The 27,087-nt window shown below is 37.4% G+C and overlaps 1 protein-coding gene and 1 pseudogene across 2 annotated transcripts in view; both read left to right on the top strand.

Annotated features, from left to right (window-relative positions):
* The window catches only part of Sdk1 (sidekick cell adhesion molecule 1), an 827,695-nt gene that overhangs the window by 100,865 nt on the left and 699,743 nt on the right, over positions 1 to 27,087 (top strand). The window lies entirely within an intron of this gene.
* LOC147822699 (mitochondrial import inner membrane translocase subunit Tim23 pseudogene) overlaps positions 1 to 27,087 on the top strand; it is a 44,790-nt pseudogene extending 17,703 nt beyond the window's left edge. The window contains exon 1 of the transcript XR_015445318.1: positions 1 to 27,087. This exon is cut by the window's left edge and continues 17,703 nt beyond it. The product of XR_015445318.1 is annotated as a mitochondrial import inner membrane translocase subunit Tim23 pseudogene (transcript).

Genomic DNA, 27,087 nt, shown 5'->3' with positions numbered 1-27,087 from the left:
CAGGATGTGAAAGTCTCCCAAATCTGTTATTTTTCAAAACCGTCATGGGTATTCTATTTGTTTTGGTTTTCCATGTACAGTTTAGGATGTGTTTGTCAATTTCTGTGAAAAACTCTCATGGAATTTTGATAAAGATGGTTTTGAATCCATAGATGAATTTGAAGAGAGATGCCGTCTTATTAATATTGAGTTTCCCGATCCATGAACATCTTTAATTACGTTCACAAAAATTTTGTATGTTCAGGGTGCAAGTATTGTAATTCTTTTGTTAAATTTATTTGTAAAGTACTGTACTCTTTAATGCTATTGTGAATGGAATTGTGCTTGTTTCTTTTAATTTGATTTGTATAGTGTTTATTGCTCATATATAGAAATACAGTTGTTGTTTGTATATTGGTCTTATATTCTTCTATCCTGTGATGATAATGTATGGTGTACTTTGTTATTAGTTCTAATAGTGGTGGTTTTTTGGTGGGAGGGGTTTCTTGGGATTTTCTATGTTCAAATAAAAAGTTTTGCTTTTTCCATGATAAACTGCTTTTTTTTTTTTAAAAAAGTTACAGTACTAGGGATTGAACTTAAGGCCACCTTAATGAGCTATATCCTCAGCCCTTTCAAAAAAACTTTTTATTTTGAGACAAGGTGTCACTAAGTTTCCCAGGTTGGGCTCAAAGTTAAGATGTTCCTGCCTCAGCCTTCTGAGTTGCTGGGATTACAGCCTTAAGATTCCAAGCTTGTTGCTTTTGTTTTTCTTGAGTAGTGCTCTGTTGAATAGAGGAGGTGACTCCATATTGTTTTCTCTATCTCAAGGTAAAAGAATTCAGTCTTTCACCATTCTGTGTAATGTTTGGTGCAGGCCTTTTTGGAGATGCTCTTTATCAGGTTGGGGAAGTGCCCATCTGTTAAGAATTTTTATCATGAATTGATGTTGTTTTGTTAAGTGCTTTTTCTGCGCCTATTAAGATGTTTATATGGTTTTGTCTTTTATTAATACAGTGCATTGCATTAATTGATCTCCAGTTTTTGAACCAACTTGCATTCCTGGGGTAATTCCCACTTGTTTATGATTTATAATTTTTGTTACATGTTTTTGGATTTGGTTCACTATATTTTATTGAGGATTTTTACATCTATATTTGTGAGGGATATTGGTGTATACTTCTCTGATTTGTCTGGCTTTGGTGTCAGGGTGTTATTGCCTCTTAGAATGAGACAAAAGCAGTCTGTTTTCTTGTGTGTTTCAGAAGAATTTGTGTAGTTTGAGTATTATTTCTTCTTTACATATTTGATAGAATTCACCAGTGACATCATATCGATGCTTTTCTGTGTGGAGAAAATATTTTTGTTGCTCATTTATTTTCTATTCTGGATGTAGACATATTCAGATTTTCCATTACCTCTCAAGTCATTTTGTTCAGATGTGACTTCCTAGGAATTTGTCTGCTTCTTCTAAGTTGTTGAATTTGTTGGGATAAAGTTCTTTGTGGTATTTCTTTATAATCTTTTTGATTTCTGAGGGATCAGTGATAATCTCTTTCATTTCTGATTTTTGTGATCTGTTTTCTCTTTCTTGCTAAGTATTTGTCTACCTAAGTGTTTGCTTATGTTTTCAAAGAATCATCTTTTGGTCTCATTCACGTTTTCTATGGTTTTTCTGTTTTACAATTCTTTAATTTTTTACTTCTTTATTTTCTTTCTGTTTGCCTTTGAAAATTTTCTTTTTTACATTTTCAAGGTCAATGTTTAGATTATTGGTATGAGTTCTTCACTAATACAGACATTAAATGCTACTAATTTTCCTCTCAGTGTGTTCTGTACATTTTGCCATTTGAATTCATTTTCATTCCGATTAAAATACTTGCTCCCTTTGTAATTTTTTCTTTGACTCATAGGTTATTTAGAAATACATTGTTTAATCTCTAAATATTTGTAGATTCCCTGAATTTTCTTTTGTTATTTATTTCTAACTTAACTGCATTGTGGGTGGTAAAGGTACCTCATACAATATCAATTCTTTAAAATTTCCTAATGATTTCTTTTAATAGCCCAACATGTGGCTTGTCTTGGAGAATGTTCTGTGTGTGCTTGAAAAGAATCTCTATTTTGCTGCTGTTGGTTGGAATATGCAAGAGGTACCTGCTAAGGCAAGTTGTTTGGCTGTGTTGGTCAAGTCTTTATATCCTTGTTGATCTTTTATTGGATTCTTCCAACAGTTTGATGGTAATGTGTCTTAAGTGGGGATGTCTAATTTACTTGTTTGGAGCTGATTGGGCTTCTTGGGCATGGAGTTTAATATTTTCCATCTGACATGAATTTTTTGGCCATTGTTTCTTTTCTATTACAATTTATTTGAGTTGTGGCATTTAAAAAAATTTGTTCTGCTTACATTACCATATCTGTTCTTCATTAAAGTCCTTAGTATATTAATCATAGTGCTAAAAATTTCTGGTCTGATAATTCTTATAACAGCCATATGATGCTTGCTTTGTCCCTGCAGATTGTGTTTTATTTGCCTTTTAATATGCTTTGTAATTTTTTGTTGAAGGCCAGGTGTGATGTATTGAGTAACTAGAATTGATGTAAATAGGCCTTTAGTGTGAAATTTTATGTTGATCTGTCTTGGAGAATTAATTTTTTGGGTAACTATAAATTTCAGAGGCTTTTATTTTCCCTAGTATGGGTTGAGTGTCCTTTATCTGAATTGTTTGTTACTATAAGTGCTTCAGATTCAAGAGTCTTGGATTTTGGAATATTTGCATAGATTTTATTTGTTAAGCACTCCTAATCTAAATAATCAAATGATATTAAATGTTTCATGCTCCTCAAAAAATTTTGGATATGGGAGTATTTCAGATTTTGATTTACTTACTGTGTCAGGGAAAACCCAGGGACTTGGGCATGCTACCCAAGCATTCTACCAGTGAGCTATTCCTCACCCCCAAATTTCAGATTTGGGATTAGGATGCTCAGTTGCATCCTTGTTTTTATTTATCTCCTGTTTTCTTTGGGTTTCCCTAGAAATGCCTCCTTAGAATCTGTATCTTCGAGCTTTTACTTGTAATTTACTGTTACCATACTGGAGTCCTGTCAAAGTGGTGCTGTGAAGAGGAAGCAGTCCATCATCTTTTGATAAATCTCAAAAGGGTACTTTTCTTTTGGTGGCCTGAGTTCCTGGGCTGTGACCTTTGAACTTGTTAGCATGTTTTCCCCTCTTAGGTGACACAGGGATGCTACTAGGGACAGAGTTATGCAATGGCACTCCTCCTAGGTCCAGTGAAGTTCTGGTAAAGTAGTTTCCCTTGAGAGAGGGCTTTTCTATGGATAACAGTACACTCTGGGCTTATTTCAAAATGCTTGCTTTCCTCCTGGATATATTTCAAAATGGTTACTTTTTCTCTCCTCCTGTTGGATGTACCATGCTATCTATGTTTCTCCAGGTTTTACTGAGAGACCCTGTGAAACCTAAGAAAGTGTAACATCCCCCTACCCAGACACACACTGAATCTGGGCCCCTAAGAAGTTTTTGTTTTGTTTTTTAATTTTATGTTTTTTCTTAAGCTAGTTCATTCTCAGGTTCCAGTGAATAGCTACCACTTAAACATTTCTATCAGTTACTAGCTCAGGTGCCTTTCTTGCTCGATTTTTTTTTTTGTACCTGGGATTGAACTCGGGTCCTTGCACTTTTGAGGCAGGTGGCAGAACCACTGAGCTAAATCCCTGGCACTTCTTGCTTGATTTTTTTGATGGCAGTTTCTGATACATCTGTTTGCTGTGTGACCTCAGATCTCAGATATACCATAGAAAAGTTGCTCATTTTCAGTTCTTCAGCATTTTTATGTGAGGAGAACTTCCAAGCTTTTACATGTTGCAGCAGAAAATTGGCAATACTATTATATCTCTTCAAGTATTTGTTCTGTTTCTCTTTCCTGTCCTTCTGGGATTCCTGTTATGTGATATCTTGGGACTTTCCAAGTTCTCAGAGGTTCAGTTCATTGTCTTCTCTCTGTTCCTCAGATTAGGTAATTTGTTATATTTGAATTTTCTAGTTCTCTCTTCTGCCATTTCCTGTCTCTTCAGCCCCAGTAGTAAATATTTCCTTGGTTATTGTACCTTTCACCTCCACAGTTTTTACTGGTTCCTTTTTATAATGTCTTTTTTCCCTTGGCTATTCTTTATTTTGTGAGTCAGTGTTTTCATACTTTCTTTAATTCCTTAGAGATGTATTCCTTCAGTTTTTGAAACATACTTCTGATAGCTGACTTAAAAATCTTAGCCTTAAATTCAATATTTGGGTTTCTTCAGAGACAGTTTCTATTGATTGCTCTTTTTCTTGTTTGTGGGCTGTACTTTCCTGTGTCATTGCATGTCTTAGTTTTTGTCAAACATTAGAAATTTTAAATGCTTTAACAGATAAACTTTGAAACCCCCAATTCCTCATATTCTCAGGGTATCTTCTTTACGCAGCTGCTGTTTAAGTAGTGACTGTCTTGCATGAATCCTGTAAAGTTACTTTTCTTTGTTGTGTGTGGTCAATGAAGTCTTTGCTTGGTTTGATTAGTGATCACCTAATGACTGAACTCGTATCAATAAATCTCCAAGCCTTTAGTGATAGGCTCTGTGTTTGCCTTGACATTCTTTCAGTACTCAAGTAGTTTATGATTCTGGCTTAGCCTTTACTTTTTTTTTTTTTTTTTAAATTTTTTTTTTTAAATTTTTTTTTTTTTGCTTAGCCTTTACTTTCTGCTTGTGTAGAGCTTCAAAGTCCTGTATTAAGTGAGAGGTTAGATCTCCCTTGAGTGTTCCTGGGGTGTGTACTTAAGCCTGCACAGGTGCATGGGATTTTGGATTCCCCAGGAAAACCTCTGGAGCTTTTCACTACCTGCTTTGGACATCTCACTTCACAGATCCTCCTTTTAAATTTTTGACTGGACTCTTGTTTGCTCAACTCTATTGCAAACTTAATAGCTATGATGTTAATCAATTGCAGCTGATTGTTTTTGACAAAAGCCCTAGGTGTAGGGCATTTCCTGCTGAGTGAACTCTATAGGACATCAAATAATGATAATACTTTTTGAATGGGGCTTTCCTAGGGAGCTCTGAAATGGGTCAAATAGTGACAGTGCTCTGGAGTGGGTGCTTTTTGGGGAGGGCTGAACCAACCCCCTACCACCCCCTATAGCCACAGGGCTGCATTTTTCAGTTATTGTAGCTGAGGAAGCTGCTGGTTTTTTAAGGTTGCTAAGGAGCTTTAGAGAGGGGAATGCAGTAGATCCAGTTAAAAAGCCATAAACCTGGCTACTCTAACCAAAGTTCAGCGTTTTTCATAGGATAATGCATTAGGTTTTATTAATTTCCTGAATTTTGAGAAAGTTCATTTTGAATACTGTGCCAGCATTTTCATTGTTTTTATGGATAAAAGCACTTTTGTAATTCACCATTTCAGAATTTCAACCTCACACATGGAAAAAGTGAAAAGTAAGTCTCTGAGATTGACAGTATAGCATTAATCCATTTTAGCAACTTAGAAACAACTAAAAGAACATACACATATATAGTTATATAAAATATATATTTGTATTACACAAAAGCAAATAAATGTAAAACTGTAAAGAAAAGTATAGGATTCCAGATGGTCAGTAACTCAGGTGGTGGCTGGCCCAGGAATGGGACTGAGTGGTACATACAGAAGTGTGTGTTAGTCCCCCTACATCCCTGAGGGACACGTTCTATGATCCCCAGTGGATGTCTGAAACCACAGAAAGTACAAAACCTAAAGATGCTGTTTTTCCCCACATATCCATATCTATGATAAAATTTAACTTATAAATCAGGCATAGCAAGATATTAAAAACATAACTAACAATAAAGTAGAATGGTTAGAACAGCATATTGTAATATGTTATGTGAAATGTATGATTTTTCCAGAAGTTTTCACTTAATATTTTCAGGTACAGTTGACTATGGGCAACTGCAAATGTGCAAAGTGAAACTGCAGATATTGGAGGACTACTGTATGTACAGTAGTCAGGGTACAGTTTTATTTTAGAGTGGTAGGTCATGTGTTGTTATTAAAATATATTCACAAGCAAAAAATACTTTGTGGTTGCAGTTGTTTTCACATTAATATGTGAGATGGTAAATCTATTATGCAGTAGAGTTTTCAAAAGGAGCTTTGACCTGAGCTTTCACAGCCATTTTTATAGCCAGAGGAATTGCTTAGGGAGCATATCTCTACCTAGTGTTGCATGGGCTGCGTGCGCTGGCCTAACTCCAGATTCAGGATTGGGATAATGAGGAACAAAGCAATGGCAGCTAGTACCACTTTGAGATGAGTCATCTCTTAACTGGCCCTGCTTTGGACCCAGCTGCCATCAGCAGCCTCACAGCTCTCTGCTCCATAACCCACCTTGAAAATTTTAGTAAACACAGAGGAGCTGTCAATGAGAATCTGATAAACACGGAGATAATGCTACCCTTAGTCAAATCCATACTTGATTTCAGCCTCTTACATAAATATTCCGGAGATTTTTTTCTAATCTTATTCTAATCACATGATTAAAGATTTGTAGAATATTCAAAATTCCAGTCAAGATGAATTGAGCATGATATCATGGACAAAGGATCACAGTGGGAAGGTATCTAAGAAAATGGAAAGTTCAGCAATTACTTTTTCTGTTTTAAAGAATGAAAGTAAACATGTGACCTCACAAATGGGAGCACCACTAATAGATAACATTTCATTGAAAAGCTATTTGAGAGACAGTGTCTATAGAGTCAAACATTACTTCCTAAACTTTTTCATGTATTGAACCCACAGAAAATGGTAATTTTATTGTTTGCTAGTGAGAATAGTAAGACCACACATGGCCCAAGTGACTGTTCTAGGGGTTCTGGCCATATTAGGCCAAGCCAGACATAGAAATTTGAGTTTGACTTCCAGGTATACTTATTTGCACTCTGGGAAGTTAGATTCTTTTCTGAGTCTTAAGTTTACCTATCTGAACTATATGTACTGACTTTATATCTACTAATATTAGAATGTAAAAATTACCTTTTAGTCTCTGAAATAACTAAATTATAAAATATCCTATGAATATTGGTCAAAATGAGAGCAAATGCATTTGTAAAAATGCGTGACCATTAAAATTTATCATTATTTAACTATCTAGATTTGAAGGCCAGTGGATGTCCTTGCTAGTATTTTCCATTCATGCTTTTAGATATTTGTGTAGCTGTCTTACTGCATTTGTCAATTAGGAGGTAAGAGCACCTGCTTTGTATGTACCTTGGTGCTATCTGTTATGGGAAATGTAAAAGCACAAAACTGGATCCTACAATCATAGAACTCATTCTGGTTTGTGAGATGTGGCTTTTGTGTGAATCATGAGTGACAAAGCAGTGTCATTTAAAGAAAATAATATTCAGAAACTAAATGGAAAAAGAATGTAAAAAAGGGGAAACTGTGTGGGTCAGTGTCTTGCACTCAGTAAGATATGTGGAGGTTATATATAAAATGGAATTGATTCTTAGGAAAGGCTTTAATGAGGACTGAAGAACTGAGTGTGAGATACAAAGGATGGTGAAATTTGACTATTCAGAAAGTGAGGGAGGAGGTACTCCGGTAGTTTTTATTGTGTCTTCCCAACACATTCACTTGGAAGCACAACATTCATTTCTAAAGAGGCAAAGAATAAGTTTTAGAAAAAATTTCTCCTAAATACTGTTATAAAGTTTGAATATTTCTATTATGATTTTATGACTTCCCATCTGTGGTAGATGTTTTATTGAAATTATTTGGATATTATCATCAAGCTGTGACAGTGATGCTGTAAAGGTCACATGCAAAACAATTAAATTTTCTGAGTGAAATAAGAATATGCATTGTGAAAGGCAAATAATTTGAAGTAGTTCCTTTTTTTCACGTAGGCCATTTCATGATGACATTTTGAGGTGTTTAAATAAATCACAATGTTGTTTTTCTTCTTGATTGCAATTTTCCCTTCTCTATTTGTGTAGCTTAAAAATAGAAATGAGAGTGCTTAAGTTTGAACATTATGGAGCCTATTAGTTAATATAAAGTTTATCCTAAACTCAACAGTAGATTCCATTATAACCCTATGTGGAAACTTACTATTTTGCTTTTACATAAATGAGATGGCTTCTGAATGATAGAGACTTAATTATGAGCACTTTGGTTTATTGTAAGTTAGATAAACCAACACTTCTGTATTTCTCATGTTATTAGGAAATCTGATTCCTTTATTTTAAAATTTTATGATTTTAATATATTTTATCTTTTTTTCCCTTGTAAGAGTAAAGATTGATTTCTTTTTTCAAAACTTCTAGAACTAATTCTGGAAAGTTATTACTTATTATTGCCCATATCACATTATTTGAATATTATGATTATTTGACAGTGTTTTGTGATTTGTACTGCTAACTTATAAATACCTCTGAAACAGGTGTTTGATTCTAATTTAAAGAGAGATTATTTAGGTAGCAACATAATGAGTTAGATACTACAAGGAAGATGACAGGTGATACCTAGATATCTGAATATCTGTAAAACAAGTATAATAAGGAGAGTCAACATCTTTTTGTTGTTGTTATAAACAGCTCAGTGGCTACTGCCTGTTAAAATTGTATGTTCTTGTCTGATTCCATGTCGAGTGCTCATTCCTGTGCACTCTCTGAAATGGGAACACTTCCCATGTGTCTGGGTACTGGAATAGCTTGCTGCATCTCCAAGTCATATTAAAGAGATACAAGATGTGTATCTCATGTATCTGTACCTGTATCTATATGTAAAATTTGAATCTTTATAAACACTAGATTTTTTCTTGCATCTGGCTTTGTCATTATTGTGTTGTCACTGATTTGTAGTAAATTACACTGTTTTTCTACTTTCTGGTTTTTTTTCTGTCATGGTTGATAACCAAGAAGCTAATTTACTCTCAGGTAATATAGAATTGATAGTACTGTTATTCATGGGATCTGCTTACCTAAACAACTTATAATTTGCCCTTATACTTGACATTTTTTTGGTGGGGAAGAAATTTTGAATTGTTGAAAATTATTAAATACTCCCAAAGTGGTTTTGAAAGCTTCCCTGGGCTGAAGCCATTTGATTATTTTCAGTGTTTTTGCATGAATGAGGTCAGTTACTTCAGAAGCCTGAACAAGTGCAGCCATGACATATGGACCTATTCTGTCCACTGGCACAATATGGGATCCTTTTAAATGCTGTCACAATTAGAATTTTTAACAAATGTGTTTTGGTTGTGCAAGAATGTGAAAGCTATTCTGGAGTGGTTTCTTTTTTCTTTTTTGAGACAGGCCTCATTATGCAGTTCAAACTGGCCTTGAACTGACCATGTATCCTAGGCTGTCCTCCAACTTGGGGTGATCTTCCTGCCTCAGCCTCCCTAGTGCTGGGATTATAAGTGTATGGCACCACACCCAGTACTTTAGTGCATTTTTAAGGGCACATGGTTTAACACATTGTAACTTGTTAATTTTGTGCTCTGTAATGTATGTAGCCAGATTGAGGTTTATAGTAAGTAAAATGAAGATACTCAAAAAAGACTTGTAGAGGAAAGAGATTGCTCACATGTAGAAAGATTCAGACAAAACCAGATTGGATTTTAAGAATTGAACCAGTTGCCAGAGGGTGTGGGTTATCAGATGACCCCTATCTTTGTGACTTCGGCAAGCCTTTAGTTTTCATGTTTTTAAGATGATGTTGTCCAGCACTGGTCTAGTCCAACTTACGCATTTGTAAAACTTTGTCTAGTCTTGGAATATTATAAAAGAAAAAGGGGTAGCATATTGTAGCTCCCTAAGTACTCTAGTTTTGTAGACACTGAGCTTTGAGGGGAAGGATAGAGTAATTGGGGTTAAAACTTTGATTTATACTATGAGAAAATTGAGTCTTGTTACTGGACAATGCAGAACAGATTTTACATATTTAAGTGCATAAATTGGAAACAAGTAGCCAGTTGCCTGGTTATTGGTTTTCTTTTTCCCCTTAATACTGGGGGTTGAATTCAAGGGCACCCAACCATTGAGCTACACCCTCTACCCTTTTTATTTTTTATTTTAAGACAGGGCTTTGCTAAATTGCCCAGGATAACCTCAAACTTGTGATCCTCCTTCCTGAGCTTCTTGAGTAGCTGGGATTATAGGCTTGCACCACCAACTTCAGTTTGGCCACAGGTTTTAATGTTTGTGCTAGACAAACTGTATCAAACAGCCTGAATTTCTACATTTACTACAGGTGTGTGCTCTCTCTAACCTTCGAAATCTCTACTTCCACCTCCCTTTAGTCTGATGATGGACTGTTTCACTGATCTGTTGCCCTTGGAAGTTTTTGTGTTCCCCTATACTGAGGTGTATAGACAGAGGAGGGCTTTGAGCAGGAGGTGGCCATGATGAGATAGATGTGCTTATGAGAAAGCTCACTTTCTCAGTGCTGTGCAGGGTTGACAGAGCACAGTCTGGAGCAGCAGTGGGTAACAAGCTCTGTCAGAGAATCAGCACCAGTCATCTTGGTCTTATTTCATTACCTTCTTTAGTATACTTTGTTGCATTTAATTTTCTAAATAAACTCTAGAAAAAGCTAGTCAGGTGGTTAATCCAAATGATTTTCGCTCTCATTTACAAGCTGATGCATGAAAATGTGCAGTCAATTACTATCTCCTTAATCATCTCTTGGCATAGAATTTAGATGCATGTATCACAGTGGACTTGCTCTTGGCTTTAAAGATCTATTTTTATGGAATGCTTTTCAGATAGCCCAGACAATATTAAAAGCTCTAGATATCTGCTGAAGTAATGCCACAGTTTAGATTTGGAATGTTGCACAAAGGCCCATGTGTTGAAGGTTAGTCGTGGGTCGGTTCTGTTGGGAGGTGGCAGAAATGTTAAGAAGTAGGAATAATGGAAGGAGGATGGGTTATTGGGGACGTGCTCTTGAAGGGGATATTAGGACTCTGGCCTCTTCTTTTCTCTCTTTGCTTCCCAGCCACTATTAGGTAGGTGCCATGACCCGCACAGCATAGGGTCCAAATCTGGGGAGAGCAGTGGGAGATGAAGAAAATTGAAAAATAACAAGAAAGAAATATTCATACCAAGATTAAGCTTGAAAGCTGGGACCAGGTGGAACCAAAGCCTGATGATCTAATGGCCAACTAGAGTCCAGTGCACTCTTTATTTATAGTGCAAGACAAACTAGAGAAGGTGGGGCAACTTGTGCTATGTGGCCCAAGTGTTCTAGGCTGAATGCAGCATGATTGTCTCATGATCGGGGCATGTGCAGAAGGGAACAAGGAAGAAGGATACATAATGTAACTGTCTCTTAGGGCTGTGCCATCCAGAGTCTACAATCTTAGTCAGTGGAGGAGAATATCTAGTCTTTAGAAGAGAAAGGAAGTAGGCAGTAGGCGAAGGGCCATCTTCAGGCTCGGCCTGTGGCAGGTAAGCAGCTTTCTCCTCCACATGTCCCTGCCACGATGTGTTGTGCTGGCAGAGGCCCCAGAACAGTGAGACCAGCCAACCACAGATTGTGAGCCCAAACAAATCTTTGTCTTTGAAAGTTGGCTCATCTCAGGTATTTGTTACAGTAACAGAAACCTGACTAGCACAAATATTGAGTGTGTTTTTCTGTGGAGTTACTTCTTGTGTCTGAGTTGACCTTGGTTGTGTATTTCTCCTCCCCTCTTGCATTGCCTTGATATATTATTGTGCAGATTAGATGCTCAGGAGTCAGACACATCTCTTTCAGATCTTTCCTCTCTTTCTTTAACTGTGGACCAGTTTGTTTGGTTTTTTATTCCATATGTTGTTTTAGGGTTAAATGAAACATCAGACTCACAAGCTTAACCATACAGACTAGGGAACTAAAGAATAAGCCAGTTTCCTAATTTTTGGTTGTGTTTGCAGAGAGAGGATATTTAGAGGAAAATATTAATCTCTGATCATTCAAAGACTTTTTGAATGATTGCGAAGCCAAACAGGGTCCACATTTAAGTATACCCACCGACACATAAGATTGATATGCGTTCCTTTATACGAAAACAAAGATACACACAAAGTGAAATTAGAAAGTTAATCAATGAATGGAGGAGTTTCTATTCTGTAAAATAAACATCAACATACATTTATAATGTAAGAAGTTTATACTAAAGTATCCTATTCTAGTTTTTACCACTGTGTGGACATACTGCCTAAACCTCAGAGTGGGCGGGCCACAGGGCACTGGTTGCCAGCAGGATCAAGAACACTAGCTAAAGAAGGCAATGCTCATCCTTTCACCCAAAATTGTGCTCTTTGTTCTGGGGCAGAACAAAGCCAGAACAACAGAAATAGAAATACTTGCCTATGTGTGGGCGGAAAGAAACTATTCTAAATTGACTCTTCTTCTCTCTCAACAGGAATTTTCAAAGGATATAATCTTTGCTGATAGCCATTAGTAAATGTTTGTTCTTTGAGAGGCTAATCAAACACAGAGCTTTTGGGATCCCTCTTTCATGATACTAGGCAATGTGTGTCCTGCAAAGTGATATTTTGTATGACTAATGCCTCGGTTGACTGGTCTCTGTACCTTATCCAAATATCTATAGTTAGAAAATATGAATGGATGAACAGATAAAGGAAAAAATGAATAGTAAGTATACTTATATCCAGAAATAAATTTATCTCAGTGTGTGATTGTAGGCAGCCAGTTCATTTAATAAATCAGAAATAATTTTAGGAGACCAGCTTTTTATATTATTGTATGTAATGCATTACAAACTTCCAAGCTGGCAACTACAGAGTCACTTAGCAGTTACATAATTGAGCATTCTATGTCGGGGCAGTGCCAGGCAGTGGGTATAGAAAGTTGTTCTTTCCCTCAAGGAGTTTGTGCTCTTGGACAGAGAGAGCCTCTGGAAACTAGGCCTCCAGCAGTTTGTGGAGTGATTGCCAAGGGCTAGGCCTTGTACTCAGCTCTGGAGGAGGCAGTACAGCCTGTCCTTCAGCACACAGTAAGCATTAGGAGAAAGGAGGGCACAGGCCAGGCAAATAGAGCCTACAGAGAATAGGGTAGAGGCCAGTGTGCTGCGTTAACAGGTAGGACACTGCTGTTCATTCTTTCCTCACACCAGTTCACTTTATGACTAAAACGTTACTTTCCCTCTATTATTGTTAAATAAGCTTGTCTTTTATCTAAATCAATATTTGTTGACTTTGTTGATTTTGTAAAAATTTAGACTCTTGTTGTAATTTCTAAAGGTAGTTATGACCTGAATTCCGCACAACATGATATTTGACAAAATACTTAAAAAATACATTCCACCATCTCATTTATCTTATTCTTCTAGGAGGTTTTAGATATCACTCTTTGTTTCCTATATATTGAAGTGATCATTCTTTAGGGTGCCTTTTTATGTAAACTTATTGATTTGACCCAGACTTGAATTAACTTTATTTTTGATATGTTGGACAGTACTATAAATTGCTTTACTTATGAACTGTAAAGTTATTTTTAATATGCATTTTTAAATCCTGCTTTTAAAACTTTTGCTTTTGTATGCTCAACTGTATTCGCTAATGTTTGATGATAATATATTAAAAAATGACAGTGCTATTTATTTACCAAAGGCTTGCAATATTTATTTCGTAGTTTATAGTTTTGAAATAATTAAGCCGTGCAGATGTGCAGTTCCCATTGCATTTTAAAGACCTGACTAGTTAATTAGTGTAAGTGGTTCTGTCAGCCCTATTGACAGTTGAAGGCCCACAGTGCTGACCTGTCAGGTGGTTAAAATGAAACACAGAAGAATGGCATTACCGTGGTTAGCTTCTTTCCCTTCCTACCCTTGAGATATGAGTTGGCTTTCTTTTTCATGAGATAAAAACAAAACCAGATAATGTAAACTGACACTTTTGCTTCTGATTAACTGGGCCTTCTTATTCAATTTCATACTGGTGTTTTCCACCCCTCTGTCTCACTGAGATTTGAACAATCTTCATATCTTCCATCCCTCTTTCCTGTGTGATGGTCTGTTTTTAAGATTCTATTACATTTTTGTTTTAGATGCCTTTTGAGGCCATTTGAATAATGCTGTTGCTTAATCTGGGGACAGATTGCCATATGATTGCGTGTTTACTCCTGTGTCTGTTTCCTGTGCAGTCAGGTGGTTTTGCTGTGCCCTGCACCCTCTACTACCTTTCAGGTGTCCCTTGTGGATGAGGCACTGAGGTGTTGCTGCTCCCATTTCCATCAAACTTTATACAAGTTACAGAATTATTCCACAGATGTACATTTAACAGTTTCTTCAGCTTCAGTCCTCTGCAAGACAGAGGTAAATGGAGTGGAAATGGAGGAAAGAGAATGTGCAGAAATAGGAAGAAATTCCCAAACTGCCGGGATTGAAGACAGCAGCGGGAGAGACACAGCATCTGGGCTGTATGTAGGTTAAGCCATGGGCAACTGTTGACCCACAGGAAGGAGGGGAGGAGAACTGTGCTTTCTGTGTAGGTGCAGTGAAGTGAGATGGAGAGGAGTGAAGTGTGGATTTTGAGTTTTGACATTCTTACGCTTTGGTTGGCAAAACATTGTGTGGAAATCTGTTAGAGTTTAACTGAAGTTATATATTTGAGGAGACATATATTTGAAAGTCATTGTACAGAGACAGTCATAAGAACAGCCACTATTCCTGGAGTGCTTACTAGCTATTGTGAGGAGCACTTTACCAACATGCTATTTGTGCCTTAGTTTTCTCATCTGTAAAAGGGACACAATAAGATACTTGTGAGGACTAAATAAAAAAATTTATGTGTATATAGTGCTTAACAGAATCTGTCATTCTTCTTGTCATCAGAAATTAGCACCCCTTTGGAAAGAGGTGTTATTAATACACCTTTTATTGAAGAGAGAGTAAAGTAAGTGGCCAAAGGTCACATGACTCTGAAATGGCAACAAAGTTTAGAGTTTGAACCCTCATCACATCATGTTCTCAACTTTGCTGGTCTCCCACCTTTCTTTGTGAAAATGCTGTCTTCAACAGAAGCCAAGTGGCACAGAGGAAGATGCAGGACAAAATATCTTTTGTGTAGAAAGTGGTTTTGAGTATTAAATACACAATGCCTTTCAGGACAAGTAAGGAGAACTTTTAAATGGCAATCATTATAATACTGAAAATCTTACAGATAGACAACAAGGCTTGGCATTTGAGCTAATGGAGAACAAAAAAGAGAAAATGGAAGATCAGTTTAGGGCAAAGCAAAGTCGTGAGACACAGAGAGAGAACAAGAGGCTAAGAGGGAGAATCATGTTGTTTCTGCAGTTTTATTCCCCCTCCTGTACTGGGAATTGACCCCAGGGAGCACTGAGTTACATCTACCCTTTTTTAAAAAAATTGTCTCTTTTGCGCCAGGAATTTAGCTCAGTGGCACCGCCACCTGCCTCACATGCACAAGATCCTAAGGTCGATGTCTGGTACAAAAAAAAATTTTTTTTGTTTTGAGACAGAGTCTTGTTAAGTTGTTCAGGTGGCCTTGAACTTGCTATCTACTGCCTCAGTTCCTAAGTGACTGGGAATGCAAGTATTTGCCACCACACCCAGATCTGTTTCTGCATTTAGGAACAAATGAGCTTCAGAGAGTACCTTTAAACCAGGTGCATTGGTGACACATACCTGTAATCTCAGCACTCTGGGAGGCTGAGGCAGGAGGAAGTTTTGACCCCAGGCTGGGCAATTTAGTGACTTAGAAACTGTCTCAAAAAGTGGGAGAGGGTACAGGAATGTTTCTCAGAGTGAGGGCCTGCCTTCAATCCCCAGTACTCCCCAAAAGAGATAAAAAAATATCTGTTAGTTGACACTGTCAAGCGCTACTTAGAGGTCGAGGAGAGCAAAACCTAAGAAAAGGCAGTCCGAATCACTTTTTGGTGTTAGCAAATGAAATTTACTTACCTTTTGAGCTAGAAGCAGTTGGTTTTGAGTATAATTAAAAGAAACGGAAACATGACTCAATGACACAGATCAATAAGGAACTAAAATTTAGAGTTTAGATTTATTTCTTTGATTTTTCCTCATTTTTTCCAATTCATGTGTTTTACTAATAAGTATTCTAGTAGCAAGCAGTGTGTGATATTTGCCAGTTTAATTAGAGATCCATTTGCAATGCTCATCTATCTTATGCATCTGTGGTGCTTCTCAGCACATCTGAAATGCAGTAGCTGTGTTGCTATGCAATAATCAAAAAGGTGCTGATGCTAACCTGAAAAAGCTGCCTCTTAATGCAGTGATCCATCTTATTCATACTAATTCTCATTTTTCCTGCATTTTTTTGTGTCTGCTCTCTCCACACTTAACACTGTGAGCTGGTTTGACCATACTTTGAGAGCAACAAACTATGAACTCTGGAGATAACTTGTTTAATATCTTTGAGGGCTCAGTGAGGGCTGGGAGTTTGTTCACCAGGTATGAACCTATTGACTACAACAATGTCTGGCTCCTTGAAAAATATATTTTAAATAAGGAATGGATGAACTCTCCATGGAGCTTCATAGTGGTAAGATTTTTTTAAAAAATTATTTGATACAGTGTAATCATGCACATTATTTTATTGCTTCTAAATTAACAAGAAATCAGACTGTAAATTACCTTCAAGTATAGTATCTTTTATATACTAAAGTCAGGCTTTCTGCAGTTTTGATTGCATATGTACCTGTGTGGGTAGTAGGTAGGAGCATTGTAGAGCCAAGCTCAGTATCCCATACACACAGAATACCATAGTAGCTCCCCAGATTGGTAGCCCAGCCCGACTGAAGTCCTTGGGACTCCATGTTTGAAGTATGTTAGACACGCTCTGTCAAGTATTACTGGGTGGTATAGCACAGACACCCACAACCTGAAAACTGCCCTACCTTATGATGGGGCGCCCCCCACCTAGTTAGAATTGTATTTCATTTTACTTAAGGGTAGAGAATTGGTAAGAATGCGGATAATCTGAGTGATATTTCCTGCCAACAACTATTACTATTGATTATTTGGGGGAATGCAGAGATGAGTAAGGCACAGTGCACACCCTGGTGAAGCATATTTTCTAAACAGGTGCAGGTGTCCACACTAGAGAGATGAAAAACAATGTGGAACAGCCGCTACTGAATTCTAAGAAGTCCCATCCCAGCAGTCTCTTTTATAGGTCTTTAGGAGAAAGAATTACTTCCAGTGGGGCTTGTCATGTATGTAAAAGTTCACAAAGGAAATAAGATTTGCTTTCTACCATGTAAAGAAATGTTAGGATTGCATTAGAAAAAAAGGGAAGGTGGGCCGGGGATTTAGCTCAGTGGTTTTGCCGCCTACTGCGCAAGCGCGAGGACCTGAGTTCAATTCCCGGTACCAAAAAAAAAAAGAACATCCCCAGCAAAGACTGGAAAAGAAGGCATGTTTTAGGAAGCAAATTTCAAATTTAGCTGGAAAGATTCAAAGTAAAGACATAAAACTAGATTTGAAAATACAAGATTTGGGAAATTAACATGCTTAAATATGTTCAGAATTCAAAAAGTTTAAAAGCATCTATAGGGAAGTCCCTTTCTTCCCCCTTTGCTTAGCTCTGCCATTCCTTCCCTAGAGTCAGTGCACATTAATTTTATGTATATACAAGCATGTATACTTTTCTTCTTCCCCTCTTTTCCAAAATATCGTCAAACTGTACACATTCTTTTTTTCCTTGTCTTTTCTTTTTTTCACTACCACTTTTCTTAGAGATGGTCCATAAGCAGCATATAGCTGGTATGTAGGCAGTTTATTTATTCTTTTGTTAAAGAGCATTGGAAAGTGTTTCATTATATGGCTGTGACATATTTTTTATCCAGTCTTACTGATGGACATTATAAGCTTTTGCTATTACACAGAGTGCTCTGGAGAATAATCTTCTGCATGTATTACTTCACAGGTAAAGCTGTGGGTCAGTTCCTAGAACAGCTGGATGAAAAGGTGGGTGCAGTCTGGGTTTAGAACGTCATAACCAGCTAGCCTTCTATAGAGGGTGTAAGTGTGTGAAAGTCTTTCAGTTGCAAGCCAATGTCTCTTCTGTGCTGCGTGCTATAAACTGCAAATTAGGAATTTATTTGGGTTAATAAGTAATCCATGCCTGGAAGATTTAAGGAATGTGACTTTCCTAGTACATATTATTTTTAATCACTGTGCTTTCAACCTAATGTGCAGCTGAGATTAAGTCACCCAATGCACATTTATCACAAACCTACTATTTAGTTCTAGGGAAACAGCAGGGAGCACAACATTTCTGCTTTCTTGGCGGTTATATTCTACTAAATAATCAAGTATGGTACTTGTAGGGAGTGTTAAATATTATGAAGATGATAAGCATGATAATGAGACTGCGATTTGGTGGGGGAAAGGCTGTTTAAAAATATTAGACTGTCACTGAAGACCTCTCTGAGGAGGTGATATTTCAACTAACCTGGATGATGTAAAGGAGGGAAATGTGTGAATGTTTTGGTTAAAGGTAATGGGAAGAGCAGTTACAAAGAACTGGAACCAAGAGGAAGCCTTTGGGTTCTAGAAACAAAAAGTAGGCCAGAAAAGCAGTGGGGAGCATGTGGACAAGAGGGTATGGCCTGAAGCTGGAGGAGAGCAGGGGGCACATGGTAGGCTCTGGCTGTGCCCGAGTTACAGGATTTTACATAGGGAAGTGAAGGTTGCAGTTTCCTTCTTAAACAGGTAAGCTGAGCAAGGGCCAAGGATAAAGAGGTGAAAATAGTAAGTAGTCATAGGAGTCCAGGCAAAAGGATGTATGTTGGGGTGTGCTGAAATGACAGCCACATCTAGAGGATTTACTGGCAGCTTAGGGAGTGTTGGGTGAAAAGAAAGAGGAATCTCAGACAACTACTGGATTTTTGCCTCGGGCAAGCTGGGATAAGAAGGGAAGAGAGCCAGAGTGGTAGTGGGGAATAATTTTCAAGGTCCTGGTGCATTTTGTGAGAGGAATGGCCTGAAGGAAGAGGCAGGATTTTGGCTCACCTCAGGCAACTGAAGAGGGCTGGATTTTAGAAATAGGGCTTCTTAGGACTTCAGCCCCTGTCCCGGTATCTGGAATCTTAGGGTGGGGAGAAGAACATTCAGTGATAGAAAGAAATGTTCCAAAACTCTGGAGAATGTTGGTTTCTTTGTTCTTTCTATTTTCTTCATTCTTATTTGTATGTCTGCAGATCTTCCTTCACAAAAAATGGACAAAGTTTGCAAATTTACAAAACTGAAAAAGTAATACCTTACATTTTTGTGAAATGTATTTTTGAGATATAATTCACATACTGTTAAATTTACCATTTCAAAGTGCACAATTCAGTGAAGATTTAGCAGTCACAAGGTTGTGCAACCATCACCATTATCTAAACTAGACCTTTTAAAAATCACACCAGAAACTCTTGTATCCATTAATTACTGCCATTCCCCTGGCAACTGCTAATGTACATTCCATCGCTGAGGATTTGCCTGTTTTCAGGCATTTTTATAAATGAAATTGTATTATAGGTGGCATTTTATGATTAGCTTCTTTAGCATGATGTTTTCAAAATTCATCCATGTTGTAACATGTGCCATCATTCCATCCTTTTTTTGTGTGCCTGAAAAAAAGGTTTCCTTGTATGAGTATAGAACATGTAAATTAATCCATTCATCAGCTGAAGAGTGCTTAAGTTGTTTCCATATATTGGTTCTTACGAATAATATTGCCGTCAGCATTTGTGTTCAAGTTTGTGTGTACACGTTTTCATTTCTCTTAGTTATATACATAGAAATGGAATTGGTGAGAACTGTTCACTGTTTTAAGGTTATATAGAACTTTATTATTTAAAAATACTTTATACCTTTGATATGATTACTTCATCACAATAACTGAGAAAGGAAACAAGACTAGAAGGATTAGATAGAATAGAGAAGAATTTGTATGTGTCACAAAAATACTTAAAACAAGGTTCATTGGTGTATTGTTGAAAATAGGGCAGAATTGGAGACTTTAAGTATTTATCAGAAAAAATATGTAAAATGTGTGATAGTCACATGGTAGAAGACTATTATTGCAAGTGTGTGTGTGTGCGTATACACAGTAATTCTAAATACTGTGTAATCTCAGCTGGAGTAGATTTCTAAAAATATGAGTGAAATAAATGACTTGCACAATGCCATCATTTATGTAAGTCAAGAAAAATACAAAGTAAAACTATTCATAGATTGCTCCTGGATATAAACACGCACACACACAAAAAGGGGATCAGAAGGTCCCCCCGTCAGTCTGTGATAATAATTGCTTTGCATCCTGAGCTTTGAAAACCTTTTCATTTCTTTGTATATGTATAAATTATTTTCATTACAAGACTACATTTCTTTACACGGAGGACTATATTCCTCAGTGTTGGTCTGGATTGCCCAGCACATAAATGTGTAAGTATATTTTTGAAAAACTAAATGAATTCTAGGCATCTTACATTATTTTGGGAACAAGAGAGAGTAAGGCTGATAAATAAATCATTCTCACCCTTTCTGCTCATTGTCTCTCTGCAGTACTTTCATATTCTATTAGTGTTGTCATAACATGAGGCATGCAATTACAGGAGCAGTTCCATGTGACACGACATGCTAATAAAGCAGATGGTATGTGCAGATAAGCAGGAGAAAAGATGTCTTTGCTGCAAAAGTCATTGCTATCTCTTTTAAAGTACAGAGTATTTTATGATTTCTCAGACGATTTTATCTTCATTGTCAAGGTAATGATTATGGATCGTATAAATCTTTATGGCTTTGTTGTATCAAGTGTCAAATTATGCAGCTTAGTCAGGTAGTTGTAGAAAGAAAGATGTCTTTAATCAGATCTGGAAGTAGTATTACTGAAAATGCTGCCTTTCAGGAAGGTTTTGGTCTCACCTTTGTTCCTACAGTGGAGGAGAGCTCTGCTGTCATTTTAAGTCTCCACCTTTTTTCTCTTTATTAAGTCTACTCTGTGCGGCAAAAGCATGGGAAATTGTAAAGTTCAGAGCTTGACATTAATATGGGTGGAGTCGGTGTGAGTCCACCTGGTCTCCATCCTTGTCTTTCTCTGTGTGCTTCACAAAGGTGCCAGCTCTCCTCCTTAACTGCCTGCTGCCTTCAGGTGATGAGTAGAACTGTTAGGTGGGCCCCTGACAGGCCCAAGCCAGCCGGCCTGTGGTGTTCCTAGTCCTGTGTCTGAGCCTTATCCTGGCAGGTAGATCACACAGGCTTGCTCTGTGAACCTGATCACCTTTGGGTTAGGAGAAGCACACAGAATGCCCCATTTTGACATGAGACCTAAGCTGAATTCATCAGTACAGTTTATTAGAAGCTTTGGGGTTATTGTGTGGTACCAGAGCCTCGATAAACTCAGGTTTTGATTCTCATTTTTCAGTTGTGGTATGCTTGGTTTGTCAGAACCAAGAAAGGTAGTGGGTGTGAGCCATACTTCTAGAGATGGAGGTTTTTATTCTGTATAATTTCACCTTAAAAGTTATAGGGTGAATAGAAAGGGTACATAGTCTGGCCCCTACCCCCTCATTTAGCTTGAGCTTTGATGCTTTATCTTCCTTCATCCCTTGTGTGCTCATCTTGTAGTGTTTCACCCTCTGAAAATTTCCTTCAACCTCATGTCCTTGCCTGTGTTGCTCTCTCTGCCTCTCTTCCTCTTGCCTCTTCTCTGGCCAAGTCTGTTAATTCTTCCAGCTTAAATATTTTCTTTTTTTTAATTAAATTTTTTTATTGGTACATTGTAGGTATACAACACAATTACATTTCTCATTGGGAATGGTACCTTTACATAATGCATCTTGGTTCTTATTTTTTCCCTGTTCCTAGCCCTCCCTTCCCCCCCTCCACCCTTCTCTGTTTACAGAGACTTTATTTCCATTTCTCATTATTTCTCCTATCCCTTCTTTCCTTTCCCCTGCCCCTCCCACTACCCCTACCCCTTTGGACCTTTTCTTCCTATTTTGCATTATCGATAATTCATTCTAATCATTGGTACATTTTAGGTATACAATATAATGACATTCATCATTGGAAATTTGCACCTTTACATAATCTCTCTTGGTTCTTATTTTTCACCCTTGCCCAGCCCTCCGTTCAACCCCTCCATTCCTCCCTATTTACAAAGATTTTGTTCCTATTTTTCCATTTTCTCATATTAATCCCATTCCCTTCTATCCTTTCCCCTAGCCCTCCCACTTCCTTCCCCTTTGCCCCTTTTCTTCCTATTTCACATTAGCTATTAAACATTTAGTCCTTATTTACACTTTCAGTTTCTCACACTGACAAACTATTCAGAATTTATTCATGTGTCTCCTATTTATTTCACTTAAGAGTATTGCCTCAATGTGCATCCACTTAGCTATAAATGTCTCTAATTTCTCATTTTTTATGGCTGAGTAGTACTCCATTTTATAAAAAAACCACATTTTCTTTATCCAATCTCCAGTTGATGGGCATTTGGGCTGTTTCCAAGTTTTAACTATCACAAACTGTGCTGCTATGAACATGGGCTCACATGTATCACTGTGGTATGAATCTTTTAATTCTTTGGGGAATATCCCCAGCAGTGGAATAGCAGGGTCAAATGGGACTTCCAGGCCTAGTTCTTTGAGGTATCTCCATACTGATTTCTACAGTGGTTGCACCAGTCTACACTCCCACCAGCAGTGGAGCAGGGTTCCTCTTTCTTCACAGCCCCGCCAGCATTTGTTATTGGTTGATTTCATGATAGCAGCCATTCTTTCTAGAGTGAGGTGGAATCTCAGCGTTGTTTTCATTTGTATCTCTTGAATGACCAGTGATGTTGAACATTTGTTCATGTATTTATTTGCTATTTCTACTTCTTTGTCTGAGAAATGTCTGTTCATTTCAGATGCCCGTTTTTGGATTGGGTCTTTAAATTTGGGAGGTCTGATCTTTTTAGGTTCTTTCTAGATTTGAGATAGTAGACCTTTGTCTGAGGAAGAGCAGGTGAAGATTTTTTCCCACATTGTGGGTTGTCTCTTCACACTGCTAGTGGTTTCCCATGCTGTGCAGAAGCGTTTTAATAAGAAGAGATCCCACTTGTTGATTGTTTGTGCTAGTTCACAGGCAATTGAGGTTTTGTTCATAAAATCTTTTCCTACACCGATGTCTTCAAGAGTTCTCCCTAACCTCTGTTCCAACTGGTTCAGAGTTTCTATTTTAATATTTAGATCTTTAATCCATTTTGATTTTCATTTAGTGCATGGTGAGAGATACAGGTCTAGTTTTAATCTTTGGCAAGTTGAAAGCCAGTTTTTCCAGCAGCATTTATTAAAGAGGCTATCTTTCCTCCAGTGAGGGTGTTTGGCTCCTTTATCAAAGATGAGATGGCTGAGTATGTCTGGCGTTTTTTCTGCATCTTCTAATCTGTTCCATTGGTCCTCCAGTCTGTTTCTTTGCCAGTACCATGCTGTTTTTATCACAGTAGCTTTGTAGTAGAGTTGCAGGTTGGGGATTGTGATTCCCCCTGCCATGTCTCTGTTACCTAGAATTGCTTTTGCTATTCTGGGTCTCTTCTTGTTCCAAATGAATTTTTGGATTGTTTTCTCCAGGTCCATGAAGTATGCTGCTGGGATCTCAATTGGAATTGCATTCAATCTATATAGCAGTTTTGGAAGTATGGCCATTTTCACTATATTAGTCTTTCCTACCCAGGAGCAGGGGATGTCTGCCCATTTTCTGATATCATCTTCAATCTCTCTTTTCAGAGTGCCATAGTTTTCAGAGAAGAGGTCTTTGATTTCTTTCATTAGGTTGATTCCTAGGTATTTCAGTTTTTTGGATGCTATTGTGAAAGGAATTATTTGCCCTATTTCTCTCTCAGTGAGTCTGTCATTGGTGTAGAGGAAAGCTTTTGATTTTTGTGTGTTGACCTTGTAACCAGCTACTTGACTGAATTTGGTTATTAAGTCTAGAAGACTTTTGGTGAAGTTCTTGGGGTCTTCTATATAGAGTATCATGTCATCTGCAAATAATGACAATTTGACTTCTTCATTACCTATCTTTATTCCTTTTATTTCTTTCTCTTGTCTACTTGCTGTGGCTAATGTTTCCAGAACTATATTGAACAAGAGTGTTGATAGTGGATATCCTTGTCTTGTTCTTGATTTTAGTGTGAAGGATTTCAGTTTTTGAGCATTTAGTATGATATTGGCTGTTGGATTTTCATAGATGGCTTCTATCAGTTTGAGGTAGAGACCATCTATTCCAATTTTTTGTAGTGATTTTATCATAAATGCATGTTGGATTTTGTCAAATGCTTTTTCTGCATCTATGGAGATAATCATATGGTTTGTGTCCTTGGCTCTATTGATATAGTGTACTACATTGATTGATTTTCATATATTGAACCATCCCTGCATCCATGGGATGAATCCCACTTGATCAGGGTGTATGATCTTCTTGATGATTTTCTGCATTCTGTTTGCCATTATCTTATTAAGGATTTTTGTATCTATGTTCATTAGTGAGATTGGCCTATAGTTCTCCTTTTCGGTTGAGTCTTTCTCAGCTTTGGGGATCAAGGTGATTCTTGTTTCCAGGAATGAATTTGGGAGTATTGCTTCCCTTTCAATTTCATTGAAGAATTTAAACAGTAGTGGCAGCAGTTCCTCTCTAAATGTCTTGTAGAATTCAGCAGTGAAGCCATCAGGGCCCGGGCTCTTCTTTCTTGGTAAGTTGTTAATTACATTTTCAATTTCATTGGTTGATATTGGGTTGTTCAGAATTTTTAGGTCTTCTTCATTCAACTTTGGTAATTCATGTTTATCTAGGAATCTGTCCATTTCTTCTGTGTTGTCCATCTTATTGGCGTATAGGTTCTGGAAGTAGGTATTAATGATCCTCTGGACTTCTGCTGGTTCTGTTGTAATTTCACCCTTTTCATTCCTAATCACATGGATTTGGGCCTTTTCTTTCTTTTTTCTGACAAGGTTGGCTAAGGGTTTGTCAATTTTGTTGATTGTTTTGAAGAGCCAACTCTTGGCTTAGTTGATTTTTTTGTATCACTCTCTTAGTCTCCATTGCATTGATTTCTCCTGTGATCTTTATAATTTCCTCCCTTGTATGAGCTCTGGGCTTGTCCTGCTCTTCTTTTTCTAGAAGCTTGAGGTTCAGCATCAGGTTGTTTAATTGGGCTCGTTCTGTTTTCCTAATATGCATATTCACTGCTATGAATTTCCCTCGTAAGACTGCTTTCATTGTGTCCCATAGATTCCGATATGTTGTATTGTCATTGTCATTTATTTGAAGGAACTGTCTGATTTCTTCTTTAATTTCCTCTATGGCCCATTGGTTATTCAGAAGTGTGTTGTTCAATTTCCACGTGTTTATGAAATTTTTCCAGTTTCTTTTGCTGTGAATTTCCAATTTCATCTCACTATGGTCTGATAATATACAGGGGATAACTTCAGTTCCTTTGCACTTACTTAAACATGTTGTATGTGTGAGTATGTGGTCTATTTTTGAGAATGAGCCATGTGCAGCTGAGAAGAATGTGTATTCTGATTTTGTGGGGTGGAAGACTCTGTAAACATCTGTTAAGTTCATTTGTTCAAGAGTTCGATTGAGTTCTAGTATTTCATTACTTATTTTTAGTCTAGTTGATCTATCGATTTGTGACAGTGGGGTGTTGAGGTCCCCCACTACAATTGTATTAGTACATATATGACTTTTCATGTCCGTTAGTATTTGTTTTATATAGTTGGGTGCACTAGTGTTTGATGCATAGATATTTATGATTGTCATCTCTTCCTCTTGGATTGTTCCCTTTACAAGGATGTAGTGTCCTTCTTCGTCTCTCTTAATCAGTGTTGGTTTGAAATCTACTTGATCTGCAAAGAGGATAGCTACTCCTGCTTTTTTTCGGGTTCCTGTCGCATACAATATTGTTTTCCACCCTTTAACTTTCAGTCTATGAGTTTCCTTTTGAATTGTGTTTCTTGTATGCAGCATGTTGTTGGATTTTGCTTCTTGACCCATTCTGCCAGTGTATTTCTTTTGATTAGTGAATTGAGACCATTTATGTTGATGATTATAACTGAAACGTATTGACTTGTCATTGCCATGACTTTGTTTTTGTTGGGTTCTCCCCCTTTACATTTAATTTCTTGTCCTGCCAGATGGGTTCATTCTGCTTTGCTTCCTGGGGTTGTGATCCTCAATGTCTGTTCCTAGGCTATTGTGTAAAATTTTTTGGAGTGCTGGTTTGGTATTCACGAAGTTCCTAAAGTGCTCTTTCTCATGAAAGTATCTTATTTCTCCATCCATTTTGAAAGATAGTTTTGCAGGGTCCATCAATCTGGGTTGGAGGCTGTTTTCTTTTAGGGCTTGGAATATGTCACTCCAAGCTCTTCTTGCCTTGATGGTTTGTGTTGAGAAGTCTGCTGTGATTCTGATGGGCTTTCCTTTGTATGTGATTTGTTTCTTTTCTCTGACTGCTTGGAGAACTTTGTTCTTTTGTTGTGTTTCTGGAATCTTAACAATTATATGCCTATGTGTAGATTTTTTTTGATCAAGGCTATTTGAAGGCCTATATGCCTCACTTATCTGTATGTCAAGCTCTTTTCCCCGGCTTGGGAAGTTTTCTGCCATTGTTTCTGTGAAGAGATTTTCTATGTCATCTGCACTCTCTCCTTTCTTCATTGACTCCAGTCAGTCTTATGTTATTCTTCTTTGCATCGTCTAGCAGCTGCTGGATTGATTTCTCATGTTCCCTTATAATTTTGAGGCCGTTTTTCTTTTCCTGGTCACTAATTGCAATCTTATCTTCTACATCTGAAATTCTGTCCTCACCTTGGCTCATTCTGCTGTGTAGACTTTCAATGGAGTTTTTCATGTCCTGGAAATCTATTTGCATCTGTTTTATGGATTCCATTTGTTTCCTATGTTGGGATTCCATCATGTTCCTCAGCTCCTCTCTAGATTTATTAATCATGTCTTGCCCTAGGGGCCCAATTTCTCCTGTTATCTGAGAAATTAGTTCTGATTTCATTTTTTCCAGATCCCCTTTTGTTGCTAG

This window comes from Heterocephalus glaber, unplaced genomic scaffold, assembly GCF_053883595.1.
Source record: "Heterocephalus glaber isolate CG9 unplaced genomic scaffold, H.glaber_assembly_v1.0 deba00001610, whole genome shotgun sequence".
NCBI classification, from domain to species: Eukaryota; Metazoa; Chordata; class Mammalia; order Rodentia; family Bathyergidae; genus Heterocephalus; species Heterocephalus glaber.
The sequence above is the reverse complement of the archived record's forward strand: the minus strand, read 5'-3'. Positions and strand labels throughout refer to the sequence as shown.